Here is a 14,774-nt window from a genome sequence, read left to right as displayed (position 1 = left end):
TGTACTGCAAAGAACCAGCCATGGCACCAAACGTTTACTCTGTATAGTTCTGATTCAGGAAAGCACATAATCAGGCTACCATATTCAAGTGAGCATTTAAGCACATGCTTAATGGACCTGAGCCCAGGCTTAAAGTTAACTCTCATTAAATGAAGTCAGTGGGACTTAAGCATGTGCTTAAAGTTTAGCACATGCGTAAATAGCCTCCTGAACAGGAATGCTTTCCTGAATCTGAGGGTATGGCTACACTGGCACTTTACAGTGCTGCAACTTTCATGCTCAGGGGTGTGAAAAAACACCCCCCTGAGCGCTGCAAGATACAGCGCTGTAAAGCCTCGGTGTAATCAGTGCTGCGCTCCCAGTGCTGCATGCTACACCCGTAGACGATGTGGTTTACATGCAGCGCTGGGAAAGCTCTCTCCCAGCGCTGGCGCTCCGACCACACTCACACTTCAAAGCGCTGCCGCAGCAGCGCTCCAAAATTTCAAGTGTACCCATACCCTGAGGCTATTCCATAAAAGCTTATATGCTTCCTCTGTGTGTGATATCTGAAAAGGCAACATGTCTGTTAGCATAATAAAGCTTGTCTCTTGTGACAGAGGAAATGCCTTAAGTGATTTCTCACCTGACATGCTAGCCTTTATAGGCAGTGAGTCAACTCTTGGCCAGTAACTTGATCAGATTATAAACATGCATTGATTGCTTCTGCTTGGGTTCATTAAGATAAATTAGATAATAGACTGGATCTGTATTACGATCTATGCTTATAGTGACTTTTCTGGTGATACACTGCTATAATGTAGAATAATTGAGAGCATTCACCACTATGCAGTTGGGGGTCCCAGATTCAGAAATTTGTGCTTTTAAAAATCACTGAAAATTTGAGATTATTTTCCCATCTGTGCATTGGTGGGGTGGTGAAAGGGAGGTTGTTCTAGAGTTAAGGCACAAGAAAAGTTCACCCCTTCATCCTACATCTGGCATTTAGGAAAAAATTGCCATCCTTTCAATGACTGACTAACTTTTTACAGCATTGTAATAGCTCTTCCTTCCATACTGTCCTTCAGAAAAAAAACATTATCCCCTAGATGATTTGTGCATGCTTTCCAGAATCAGACCATCCTTCTTTCAGAATACCAAACAAGCTTTTAGGAATGCTTTGGGAGGTTTTTATATTTTAGTTTTATTACAGAAGTATTGCAGAAATCTAGTCGTTTGTTTTCTTCCTAAAAAAAAAAAAAACTTTGGAAATTTTATTTTGATCTTGAGATGACTTTCTAGTATCAGCTGACGCTTAAGGGAGATGGAAGTGATGCTTAGAAAATAGTTGTATTGGTTTTTGTTGATGATGAATATTGTTGGCTCTCCTAAAAGTGGTTCATCGGCACTTTTAACTTTTTTGCGGGGTATGAGAATTCTAGAGGTATATTGAGTTTGTCAGTATCCTTGTGAAAGCCATATCCTCCAGCTTTCTGTTTGTAAACTTAAGCCCAACGTGTACTATAAGGAGACATAATGAAAATATTTAGGAAGGGGACAGAGGGCTCACCTGTCACACAATATTACCACTACTTGACACTTTTCCAGGGTACCCAGATCTACACGATATGGCTAAGTGGTGTGCAGTTTGAAAATCTGAGTCACTTGCCTTGCTCATCTTTACATTTTTGAGAGCATTTATAGGCAGCTTCCAGCAGCACCAGAAATGCTGGAGTAACATTAGAGAGGCTTTTCTTGGGAGATTTCTGACCTATTTTACTGAATAAGTTGATTTTACCTTCCTGCTCTGCTCAGTGGAACCACACCAATTCCAGTGCAGGTCAAGCCCTCTGTACTTATGGAGTAGGGGGCAGGATTTGCTTCCTTGCACTTATACTAAATTTAATCACTCTAAAAATTGTCATACTCTGATGAGAACAACTTCAGATATAGAATGGGCAGTGGCAGCAGGTAAACTCTTAAGACAACTTGACTTCGTTACCATGCAAAAGAGATTAGTAATGAAGGACCCTGATCTGATTGCTACTGAAGGCAATATAAAGACTCTAACTTCAATAGGGTTTGGATCTGACCGAAAAAGACTGATTAGAAATACATGGGGAGATGCTTTCAAAGCCTGCTGTCTACACAGTAATTTTTTGGATCTTAAGTGTGTAAAGTTCTACACTGGCAAGAGCAAACAGCAGTTTAGGCTTATTCTTACCAGATGTTTGTGATCACACATGTGGGGCTTGTATATGCTGTTTCAACGGACACCTCTGAAACTTTGTTTCTATGCAGTCTGTTTTTTCAAATTTTTCCATAAGGTACAAATTCCATGGGCAGATTCCATTACAGTATTATTTTTCTAGTTGCTATGATGAGAGTGCCTGGCCTTCTGGGAATACAGAGGAAAGCTTAGAGAAGCATGACTTGGAGCCACCCAGAAGCAATAAGATGCCACTATGTTAACAAAAGTGCAAAAAAAAAAAAAGGGAGGGGGAGGCTTATGAAAGGTGCTGGATTCATAGGGCTGGAGACCAAGGTCCTCTGTCCATGAAAACAGGTATAGCACAGACCGCCATAGTGGTGGAAGCTTCTCTACACTGGTGCACCCAAATCCCAGCCTTGGGGGACCAACTCTAACAATGAGAGGATCATTCAGTGCCCATGGACCCATTGAATTCCTGGGCCCTCTGCTAAGCCTCCGAGCAAGGAAGCTAGCCCTGGTGAGTTTGTTTTTGATGTGACCACCTGTCTGTTGGAAATGGGACTGAGATCCAGAAGAGCTCACTTCAGACCTCTGACTTCTGAAGATAAGCTTTTTTTTTTAAGGCACAGGAAGAAAAGACGGGCACCACTGAAGACAAGAGTGGGCATAAGCTATTAAAAATTCTCCAAGTTGTTGTTCATCCCTTGCACTTCCTTTAATGATTTCTTTAAAACCTCTTCAAAAGAAAGCTCTGCCTTAATAGACTTTTCCCCATCCATCAGATGAAATTACCTTCACTACTCTAAATCCATTTAAGATTCAGTTATGATTTTGCACTTGCTCATGAATGTCTCCACTTCCCTCTTCCCCATGGAATAGACGCTTTACACATACAAATGTGAACCCTGGTTACTAAAATTACCTTAGCTACACACAACAGAAGTGATTTTTTAGGATCCCAGAAAGGTTCACAGCCTGTGACTCAGCCTGATGTTCTTTGTTGCTCTTTCCAGTATCGGAACAGGGAGAGGAGGAGGGACCAGAAAGAGAGGTGACTCAGGATGCTGCAGATTGTGAGGTTGGGCCTGATGGTGAATGGCCAGGTGTTGGAGGTTGTGGATATTCCTAGCACTGTGTCTACACACACACCAATCAAGTTGGCTCTGTTGCTTGAGTATGTAAACAAAAGTATTTCAGTATGAACTGAGTGGATACTAAGCCTCCAATAGTGATACAGAGAATCTCATCTCTTAGATAAAGGAAAGGGGGAAGGGACTGAATCTGAATTACATAAAGCAAGTGTGTTTACTGGCTCCTGTGTATAGGATTCTTTCCCAGGCATATTTTTAACGTGGCAACCAAACTGAGTATGTGCAGTCATTGGATACCATGCTGTGTGCATCACTGGGACAACACATGGGTCAAATTTGTCATCTCCTTTTTGATATGCATTTAAGTCAAGTAATTTCCCACCGTACTGATTGACTAAATGTGCTGTTAATCATTTTGGTTTTCGTCATCTTGAAAATAATGTAGAGCTTGAGACACAGTAAAAACAAAATAAAACACAAACATCTGAACAGCTCAAGAGATTTTTGTTCCTAAAAAAATTCCACAGTGCATCCTACTTGGAACCTGACTGATGCCATCACAAAACAATGGTTTAAGGCAACAGTAGTAAAAGAACGGAGTTTTAAATGTGCGAAGCAACTTCTGGTGACCATTCAACAGTAAGCAGGTCTACACTTGGTGCACTTCGCTACTATGGCTATGCCAGTATACTATACTGCCAAAGTGCTCCGAGTTTCAATACGTCTTATATTGCAGTTTTACTGATTCAGCTTATTCCACTCCCCAGGAAGCAAAATAACTATACCAGTACCAGTGCAATTTGTCCCATGTAACTGTCCATGCTAGGGGCTTTTGCTGGCACATCTATGTAGATCAGGGAATTACACCTCCTTACACGCCTGACTAGCATAGCTTTGCTGGCAAAGTTTGTAGTGCAATTTATAGAGATAAGATTTACAGTGGATTTAGAGATAAGATACCAATATGTGGTTATTAATGGAATGTAACAGCTCCAGCTCCTGAGAAGCAATTAGTTTTAAATTAAGTCTTTCTTTTACATTTGAAAAACTGCTTATGTCAGAGATGTTAGGAAATGGAGCAGCCACTAACTGGTGAGGAGAATTGTTGTCCTTTGTGCTTGAATTTATCCATCTGTAAAAATGGAGACAGTATTTATCCACTTTTGGAAAGTGCTTTGATCTATTGAGATGAAAGGACCTATATAAAGCTAAGTAGTATTAAGACTGGTATTCTTTCCCTCATGGAAATAGTTTAAATACTTCTCTTTTATTCCCATAGGTGAATGTAGTGCATTTAAGGGTTGCTGGATTTGAAGCACTGGAAATTAGTCTATTTTTATCGAGTACAAGCCAGGGCAGCCTGAGTTGCTATACAACAGCACCACCATTTGCTTATCCCTATCCTGTCGGGACTCCCTCTCTGGCTGACACATCTCTAGTGCAGTGCATTTGCTGACTTTAAAATTGGCAGCTTTAATGACCTGAGCAGTCTCCAATACTGACAGAAGTTTTGTGTGATTTGGGCATCATTAGGAAATGAATCAAGACCACCAATTTAAAAGCCACTGAATAACTGTTATATATGATTCACAGATTTTCAAGGCCAGAAAGGGACTGATGGCCATGTAGTTTGACTTCCTACATAATACCAGGTAATAAGGTTTCCCTGAATTAATTCCTGCTTCAAGTGAGAAAAAAAATCCAATCTTGATTTAAAGATTTCTAGTAAAGAGGAATCCTCCACAACTCTTAGTAAGTTGTTCTAATGGCTAATTACTCTCACTTAAAAAAAAAAAAGTGTCTTATTTCTAGTCTGAATTTGTCTAGCTTCAGCTTCTAACCATTAGTTCCTGTTATATGTCTATGTGCCAGACTAAAGAGCCCTCTACTATCAAGTATTTGTTTCCCATGTAGGTACTTCTAAACTGTGGTCAAATCACCCAGTAACCTTCTCTTTGATAAGCTAAATAGATTGAGCTCCTTGAGTCTCTCACTATACCGCATGTTCTCTAATCCTGTAATTGTTCTCGTGGCTCTTTTCTGAACCCTCCCCAGTTTTTCAACATCCTTCTTGAATTGTGGTTCCACCAGAACTGGTCACAGTGTCCCAGGACCAGTTGCACCCGTTGCAAATGCAGAGGTAATATAGCTACCCTTCCTACTTGATATTCCCCATTTATACATCTAAGGATTGCAGTAGCCTTTTGGCCACAGTATCATACTGGGAGCTCATGTTCATCTGACTATCCAAAATGACCTCCAAGTCTTTTTCAGAGCTCCTGCTTTACAGGATAGGATTCCCCATCCTGAACATATGGCCTACATTCTTTTGTTGCTAGATGTCTGACCTCACGTTTTGCCATATTTAAATCATATTGTTTGGTTGTGCCATTTCCCGAGCAATCCAGATTGCTCTGAATCTGTGACCTGTCCTCATTGTTTACCACTCCCCTAATCTTCGTGTCCTCTTCAAACTTTATCAGTAATTATTCTGTTTTATTCCAGATCATTGATAAAAAATATTATAGTGTTGGGCCAAGAACTGATCTGTGTGGGACCCCATTAGAAACACACTTACATGATGATGATCTGCCATTTACATTTTGAGATCCTATCAGTTAGCCAGTTTTTAATCCATTTAATATGTGCAACGTTGATGTAGTTGTGCGGTTCAGAGTCAAAGACTTTACACAAATCTATTGCATCAATAATACTATTTTTATCAAAGAATTGAGTCAAGTTAGACAAGATCTATTACTATGACCCCTTTTTTTTTCTTTGTTAGCATCTTGCCCCAGGTCACCCAAGAAGTACATGGCAGAGCCAGGAAATCAGATCTCCAGTGCTGTAGCCACAGAACTATCTATCTTCTTCCAGGTAACTTTGAATGCCTATTAATTTGAGGTATGGGGTTTTTAATTCCATGAACTGAAATCTCATAAGCATTAAAGTCAATCATGTTATAGGTGGATGTTTTCCAATGAAAAATAGGGTCAATTTTTGTTAGACCTTTGGCGCTTCTGTGGACCACATCACTCAACAGCAACACAGCCCAAATCACCTTAAAATTGAAACCAGAGGGGGTGCCACATGCAACATTAGTAATTCCCCTGTAGCACAGAGACAAAGGATGTCTACTCTGATTATCTTCTGTAGCAATCAGACAACTTTGTTTGACATTAGAGGACTGACCTGAGCATGACCATGGAGTCTTCTTGACATCTCTTTCCATGGACATGGACTTTCCACAGCTGATAGAGATGGTACTTGTCGAGGCCAGATAAGGAGAGCAGTCGTGTTTTACATTATTTTTGCTGAAGAATATTGGCCTTCAAAGGTGTTTGGGACTTGAATTGTAAAATTAAAATCTGATGGGGGCAGGGATACATTTGCCTTCCCCATCACCTTTCCAAATAGCTTTGACATCTCATGCCCCTCCCTCAGAACATACTAGCAGTTTCTAGCTATTGAACATTTATATTTTGCTGGCACATGTGACCTTACACACCTAGTACGCTGGGATGAAGTCCTAACCCTATTGAAATCAGTGGGAGTTTTGTAATTGATTTTAATGGGGTTAGGATTTCATCCTGGGACATGGATTATATTTTGACATTTTCCAACCTAAAATAAAAAAATAAAAAAAGTGACTTGTTCCAGGCAGTGCCCCCACATATGTGGTGTCTCATGTCTGTATATGCAGCTTGCCTCTAATGCCGCTATTGGATGGCTGAAGGCTAGAATTTATTTTGCCAGGGTTCTTTGACATCCCTGCATGAAGATCTCTCACTTCCTACCATCAAAGCCTCAATTCTACCAGCAGAAAGACAGGACAGGAGTCACTCTAGAGCCTTTCAAATGATGTCAGACTCTATTTTCCCACTCTCCCAGTGCCTGTGAATGCTGCTTGCACGTGCCTGGTAGCTCTTGTTGGCCTGGGAAGCAAAAAAACAACAACACAGGACAAGAATTTGTATTTCCCCACAAAGCTTTCTAGAACTGGGTCAACATCATACTCATTCCCCATTCTCTGTTCTCTGGAAGCCAGATACTACTGGCATGCACTATATTAAGATATGATCCAAAATAGAGCCAGGCAATCTGTGTATTATGGTGGTGCCAGTTAAGGTTGTCCTGAGATTTGTACTTGGAGCCTGATCTGATGCCCACTGAAGTCAATGGACAGACTCTTGTTGATGTCAGTGAAATTTGAATCAGAGCAGTCATACCTGGCCACCTAGGGATTTGGGAGCACAGACCCTATGCCACAGGTGCAGCATAGGATGGAATATTCCCCTGCTGCTATTGCAGTGTTGTGCCAGGGCACAAGAACCAAAAAAAAAAGAATCTGACTAGAAAATATTCCAGAACTGACCTCTTTCGTTGTCCAAGCTAACTGATGTGTAAATGTAGTTCATTACAAACTGCACAAATGGTAAACATTAAACTTGACTTCAAAACATTATTTCTGTTTCAATAACACGTTCAATAACAGTTTTGTTTTTAAATGGATTTGCAGCTGGCATTAAGTTGACATAGCTCAGTGGGCTTCAGTAGTACTACATCATTAACAGCTGATGATTTGGCCTATGTTTTTTTAAACCTCACAAAATTATTTTGTAAAATGTACACAGATTACATGTCTCAGATACTAAACCTATTTTAATGGCTTTATGTAGCTAGCATCAATTCAATATTTTAAATGTTTGATTTCTTACAGTAACTTTTCAAAGTAAGTGTTTTGTTGGAAGTGATTATTGTTTAATAAAACAAGAATTCCTACACAAATAGGGAGAACTGCATGTTCAGTATACAGCCTGGATTGAGCAAAATCAGTCTTGCAATATATGGTTTCACTGCCATTCAGATGGCATTATGCTGTTGCACGCTGATAGTACACTGCTGTAGATATGAAAAAGGCACTAGCTCCACCTAATTCTCAATCTGATAAAATGCAGTCTTGCCAACTTTATAGCAAGCCTGTAACTCTTGATTTTTTAAGGCTAGTTTTCTTTGGCTATATTGTGGGTGGGAGAATTGGAGGACAGAGTAATCTGAAGTCATTATTGCCTTGATTTTTTTTAAATGCAGTGTTATGCTGAATTGTGGGTGGATGTTATAAAGTGATTTGTTTCTACCCATCACTTCCATGCCCTGCATATGATGAGCTCTGTGGCATTAAAAACTGAGTTTTGCCAGTGCTAACTGTTAGTTAAATTTCCTGATGCTACATCCTTAAGCCCTGATTTTTAAAGCAAGCTGCTCCAGGTTGGTGGACCCCTTTGTGTGCACTGAGCAGTTTGAAGGGTCAGGGATTTAGTGGTAAAGGGTTTGGGTGTTTGAGAAATTTTGAATCTGGCTTCCAGAAGTCCTTAAACATAATTAAATTTACTGCTCATAAACAGTGACAAATCATTCCTGGAGAATGAAATGTTCTAGTTACTGTCCGTTTCAGGTCCAGTGGTACAATCTTCACTACAGGCCGCCTGGATTGCAGCAACCCCCTCAAAGGGATCTCTCTCTGCACAGCCCACTTAATCCTTGGCCCCTCTTCTGAGGCTTCCAGTTCTGGTGGTATTTTTTGTGATGGTAATAAGACTTATGCAGGTGCCTTTTCATTGGGAACTGACCTGGACCCACCTAACACAATTCAATTAAGTCATCTTAAAGTCATCAGGTGCAACAACTTTCATTTTCTCCTAATCTGGTCTGCAGTTGAGCTGGTGACCTAGAACTGAAAACACTTGTCTAACTAAGGCATTTGTATAGCATAACCCCTCAGTTACTTATTCAGATTAATATCTGGCCTGTAGGCATGCAGCAGTTAGTCTTCATTCAGGTTAGTGGCCAGTTTCAGACAATCCTGAGCCTAGATTTATTTTCACTCTTTTGGAAATGTTAGGTAAGCGTGATGTGTTTAGTTACACTTACAGAAGCCACTGTTGGAGCTAGTCCTCTGTATTTCATGATTGATTAGTTTTACTATATATACACAGACATAGCACAGTTGAGCTGGAAAGGTATATTGAGTGGGGTCGTGCAGGGATCTGGCCTGGGTCTGGTTCTATTCAGTATTTTCATAAATGATTTGGCTAATGTCATAGAGAGTATGCTTACAAAGTTTGTGGGTGAACCAAGCTGGGGAGGGTTGCAAGTGCTTTTGGAGGACAGGATTAAAATTCAAAATGATCTTGATAAACTGGAGAAATGGTCTGAATTAAACAGGATGAAATTCAGTAAGGACAAATGCAAAATATTACACTTAGGAAGGAATAATTAATTGCACAAATACAAAATGGGATATGACTGACTAGATAGGAGTACTGCAGAAAAGGATCTGGGGGTTACAGTGTATCACAAGTCAAATAGGGGTCAAGAGTTTAATACTGTTGCAAGAAAAGCGAACATCATTCTGGGATGTCTTAGCAGAAATGTTGTAAGCAAGACATGAGAAGTAATTCTTGCACTCTATTCAGCACTGATCAGGCCTCAACTGGAGTACTGTGTCCTGTGCTGTGCACCAGGCTTCAGGAAAGATGTGGACAAATTGGAGTAAGTCCAGAGAAGAGCAACAAAAATGATTAAAGGTCTAGAAGACATGATATGTAAGGAAAAATTGAAAAAACTGGGCTTGTTTAATCTGGAGAAAAGAAGACTGAGAGGGGGACATAAGTCTTCAAGTACATAAAAGATTGTTATAAAGAGGAGGGTGATAAATTGTTCTCCTTAACTACTGAGGACAGGACAAGAAGTAATTATCTTAAATTGCAGCAAGGGAGATTTAAGATAGAGAAAAACTTTTGAACTGTAAGGGTAGTTAAGCAATGAACAAATTACCTAGGGAAGTTGTGGAATCTCCGTCATTGGAGGTTTTTAAGAACAGGTTAAACAAACACCTGTTAGGGATGGTCTACCTAATACTTAGTCCTGCCTCAGTGCAGGGGACTTGATAGATGACCTGCTGAGGTCCCTTCCAGTCCTACATTTCTATGATTCTATTTTAGCTTTTGAGGACAGATTTAAGATTTTAGGTCATATAACCCAGGTGCAAACACTACGGTATGCAAAAAAAAAAACAGAGAAAGCTCCAAGTTAACAACAAAAGCATGAGGTAAATACTAAACAGAATGCTGCAACTCAAGTCATAGGCAGTGAGAAGGAACTGAAGGGGATATCTGTAGCACTGCCCTTAAATAGCCATAGGAAGGCTAGATGGTGTGAGCACCACCCTGAAAGATATTGTTAAGCAAAGTTTTCAGGCTTTGGTGTGCTGGGCACATGCACATCTGAATGGAATACACATTTGCAACCATCAGCCACTGTTTTGGTAACAATGTTCAGATTAATTGAATGTAATCCTGATGTACCAGAGGTGGCAGGCAGAACTCTGCAGAATTAATCTCCCCTTTAACTTTGGCCACACCTTTCTCAGGAACATGTCCCTTTGCATGTCTGGGGGCTAAAGTGAGTCCTATTCTGAGCCAGGTTAGTGGACCAAGTCTTTTACCCTTTTGTTTTCTAATGAAATGAGAACACAACACTGGGAATTTTCTTCTGTCTTGCTGGAGTTGAAATCAAAACTTTGGACATTTTCTTGTTTTAAGGTCCAGTAACAGTTTTTGTTTTTTTCTTTCACCAGAGGACGATTTAAGAATTTTAGTGTAATGAAGGGAACAACTGTGGGAAGAAAATCTATAGAATTAGTCGGAGGAAAATCCTATTAATCAAGAATACAGGAGGCTTCTCATTCCTGGTGGGTGTTCGCTGCTTGAGTGCCTTGGGGTGATGGTACTAGACTAATTGCCCCTGCCACACATCCTCCCACTTTTATGGGGATGACTCCCTTTACAATCAAAAGCAGGGGGAAGGTTAAACAGGAACCTTTAACTAAAGAGAGTAAGAGGTTGCTGAAATTAGGTTAATTTATTCCTCCTTTGCCATAGCCATTTTGAGTACTGTATGAAAGTTATTTTTTAAAAATTGTTGTCTGTGTAATATGGTATACAAGCCTAGTTTGCCTTGTAAACTTGGCCAACATTGAATGCTTGGTTGTTACTGTACAACACTTAGCTCCATTACATGATATGATGGATGTTGTGCCTTTTGTATCTGGTATAGAAGACAATTAGTTTTCCCTCATCAATCTAGTCAGGCTGAATGCTTTAGAAACTCAGTAAATATAGACTAAGAAAACATGAGACAAAATAGCTACTGTAGAGTGAACAAGCCACTTTTAAAAACCCAAATATAATAGACATTCCTAGTTCATGTTCCCTGCTCTCTCCTTCGCACCCCCACCCCCATGAGATGGGACTATATGTTAGGGCACAGGGATGATTAATCTGTTAATTACAGAGGGGGATTGAAGTCAGAAATCCTTCATTATTTTCCTGGCTCTGACACTGATTTGCAGTGTGATCCTGGGTAAGCCACTTAATTTACGTAAACCTCCTTGTTTATTTCCTGTAAAGTGAGAGATGCTTATGTCCTTCAAAGGCTTTTGTGAGTTTTAGTGTTTATAAAAGACATTGTGATCCTTCTACAAAATGTTATATAGTGCAAAGTTCTTATAAATAAAGTATTACCTAGTCACCTGCCATATTTATTTTTTCTAAGTTATTATTTTTAATTACTGGAGTGCAAACAAGCATGCCAAACTGTTCCTGGTTGTTTTTCTTCCCTATGGTTTATAATTTTAAAAGAAAAAACACTGTAAAATTACACAATTTTAGAAATATATTTTCCCTCATAGTCTTACTCTCCCCTACCTATCAGCCCATAGCAAATTTCTACACAAAAGCATGGTATTATAACCTTCCTTAAAGAGAGATGTAGTCAAGAAATGGTAGCATATATAAAATTGTACTTAGCACTTAAATAGTGATTTTCATTTTCAGAGCACTGTGCAAATATTAATCTTTGTGAGGTAATTACTGTGTTAATTTTTTATGAGTCAGAAGTTAAATTATTTGTCTAAGGCAACAAAGAGAGCCAGAGCTTGGGTTAGAATTCAGGAAGTTTTAGGCTCCCAATCCAGTGGTCAGACTACTTATTCTATACAATTCAATATTTATGATGTCAGAATTCACTATACCCATAAAAATTCAGTAACTTGTTGTATTTGAAAAGAAAAAGTCGTCTTCGAGTGATTGTTCACGTCCATTCCACATTAGGTGTGCGTGCGTCGCATGTGCGAGCATCGTAAACTTTTTCCCTTAGGGGCTCCCATCAGGCCGGTGGGGGCCTTACCAGAGTGGCGCCACTGCACCGTGCGCATATATCCCTGCTGGCCCGACCCCCTCCAGTTCCTTCTTACTGTCCATGACGGTGTTGGAACAACCTCTTGTTCTCGTAAGAGAAGCAATTCCCTTAGCCTTGGTGTTACATAGCTGTTATCAGTTAGTTAGCATTTAATTGTTGTTGAGTACTTAATAGATTATGTGCTTGGAGGACTCTGGCACCCATCGCGGGGCATGCCGCAGGCCCACGGATTTAAGGCTTGTGCCACATGCCGCAAGCCTATGCCTGTTAGTGACTCCCACGACTTCTGTCTACGTTGCCTGGGGGAAGCTCACCAAACAGAGTTGCAAGATTTGCAAGGCCTTTAAGCCAAAAACAAAGAAAGAGAGAGACTTTCGTTTAAGGCAGCTGTTGATGGAGGCCGCGCTGCAGCCACTGGGCCCAGAAAGTCTGACGCCGGCCCCAGCATCCTCAGGGCAGAGCACCCCAGAGTTGTCAAGACACCCAGTACTGGCCAAGCATCATAAGCCGTCGGCCTCGGAACGCCAAAATAGGCCCCGGCACCGCTCATCCTCCCCAGTGCAGCCCAAGATAAAACCAAAGGAGGGGTGTGGATGCTCCCCGCAAGGGAGACAGGCGCTATCTCGGGCACCGGGAAGAGCGGGAAGGATGCTGCATCCACTCTGGCACCGGTGACACCGGCTCCACAAGTCCCATCGAGTCCAGCTTTAAGTGAGCTCATTGTGTGATGGATCAGCCTTCTATGCCTTACACCTTTGAGGCTGCAAAAGACTTCATCGGGTTGTCAACAGCGAGCCCCCTCCTGGCCAGGGAGAAGCCTCCAGCACCCAGACCCAGGGCGCCGTTGAGGGGAAAGCCGGCAATAGTGTGCCGTTTGAGGTCACCGCCCCGACACTGCTCCCAGCGTTGGTCTCATTTGAGCTCTGCGTCTGTGGTCTCCCAGCTACCCTTGACTCAGACGGAAGTCTTTGTGCCAGAGATGAGTCAATACACAGGGTTGGTGCAGGACTCACGGCGCTCCCTGGTGCCCCCGCCCCGGACCGTCACCAGCAGGAGTCAAGCCTGGAGTCACCTAAGGCGCCCAGAAGGCACCAGTCCTGGTCTCGGGGGCACCGGTACCAGTCCCGGTCAAGACAGCAGCGGTACCGGTACTGGTCCTGATCAGCCAAAAGCTGGTCATCAGCCTCCCACCAGCACAGATCGACGGCACTGTTGTGGCCCTCGCGCTTGGTATCACCAGAGTCCGGCACCGACTTGGGCCGATACAGCTACCCACAACGGGGCCCGGACAGCAGGGAACAACAAACTGGCTGGCTACCACAATGGGGACCACCAGGACACTGGCCCTTCTGGACCCTTTGGGCCTATCACCAGCGCCAAGGTGCTCCCTCTAGGGCCAGCTATTCGGTACAGTGGTCCCAGTCCCCGCGCCGATGCTCTCCTGTAAGGGAAGCTATGGTGTCCAAGCCACCTGAAGCCTCATCAAGCGAGAGACTGGAGAGGCCGGCATTGCACCCAGTGCTGTCCCAGGACCACCGGCCCCGGCTTGAGCCGGAAGCCCCTCCCCTGGAGGAGAGGGACCAGGCAGACCAGCAGGAGTAAGCTGAGCAGCTGCTAACTTCCTCCTCATCCCCGGATGAAGCAGTAGCAGTCACTGCGGTGTCAAGACCTCCGCCATTAGACCACAAGGCCCATCAAGAACTGCTTCATAAGGTGGCCCATAACTTGGGGTTGCAAGCTGAGGAGATGGTTGAGCAGAAAGATCCCATGGTGGACATTCTGAGCCCAGAAGGTCCTTCCAGAATAGCGCTTCCGCTCATTAAGACCATTCAGTCTAATTACACGACTATATGGCAGACCCTGGCATCCAGCGCACCAACGGCCAAAGGAGTGGAGCGCAAGTACTTTGCCCCGTCAAAAGGTTACGACTTCTTGTTCTGTCACCCGAGCCCATGTTCACTGGTAGTCTCAGCAGTGAACAAGAGAGTGCCACAGGCAACAAGCCCCAGCCCCCAAGGCCAAGGAAGCAAAACACCTAGACCTATTCGGCAGAAAGGTGTCTTTGTCAGGGGGCCTACAGCTGAGGATTGCTAACCAACAGGCCATCCTCAACAGGCATAACTTCAATTCCTGGGTGGCGGTGGGGAAGTTTAAGGGCAACCTCCCACAGGGCTCCCAACAGGAGTTCATGACACTGGTGGAGAACGGTAAGGCCATAGTAAAAACCTCCC

The sequence above is a fragment of the Chelonoidis abingdonii genome, chromosome 22, assembly GCF_003597395.2.
Source record: "Chelonoidis abingdonii isolate Lonesome George chromosome 22, CheloAbing_2.0, whole genome shotgun sequence".
Taxonomy (NCBI): domain Eukaryota; kingdom Metazoa; phylum Chordata; order Testudines; family Testudinidae; genus Chelonoidis; species Chelonoidis abingdonii.
The sequence above is the reverse complement of the archived record's forward strand: the minus strand, read 5'-3'. Positions refer to the sequence as shown.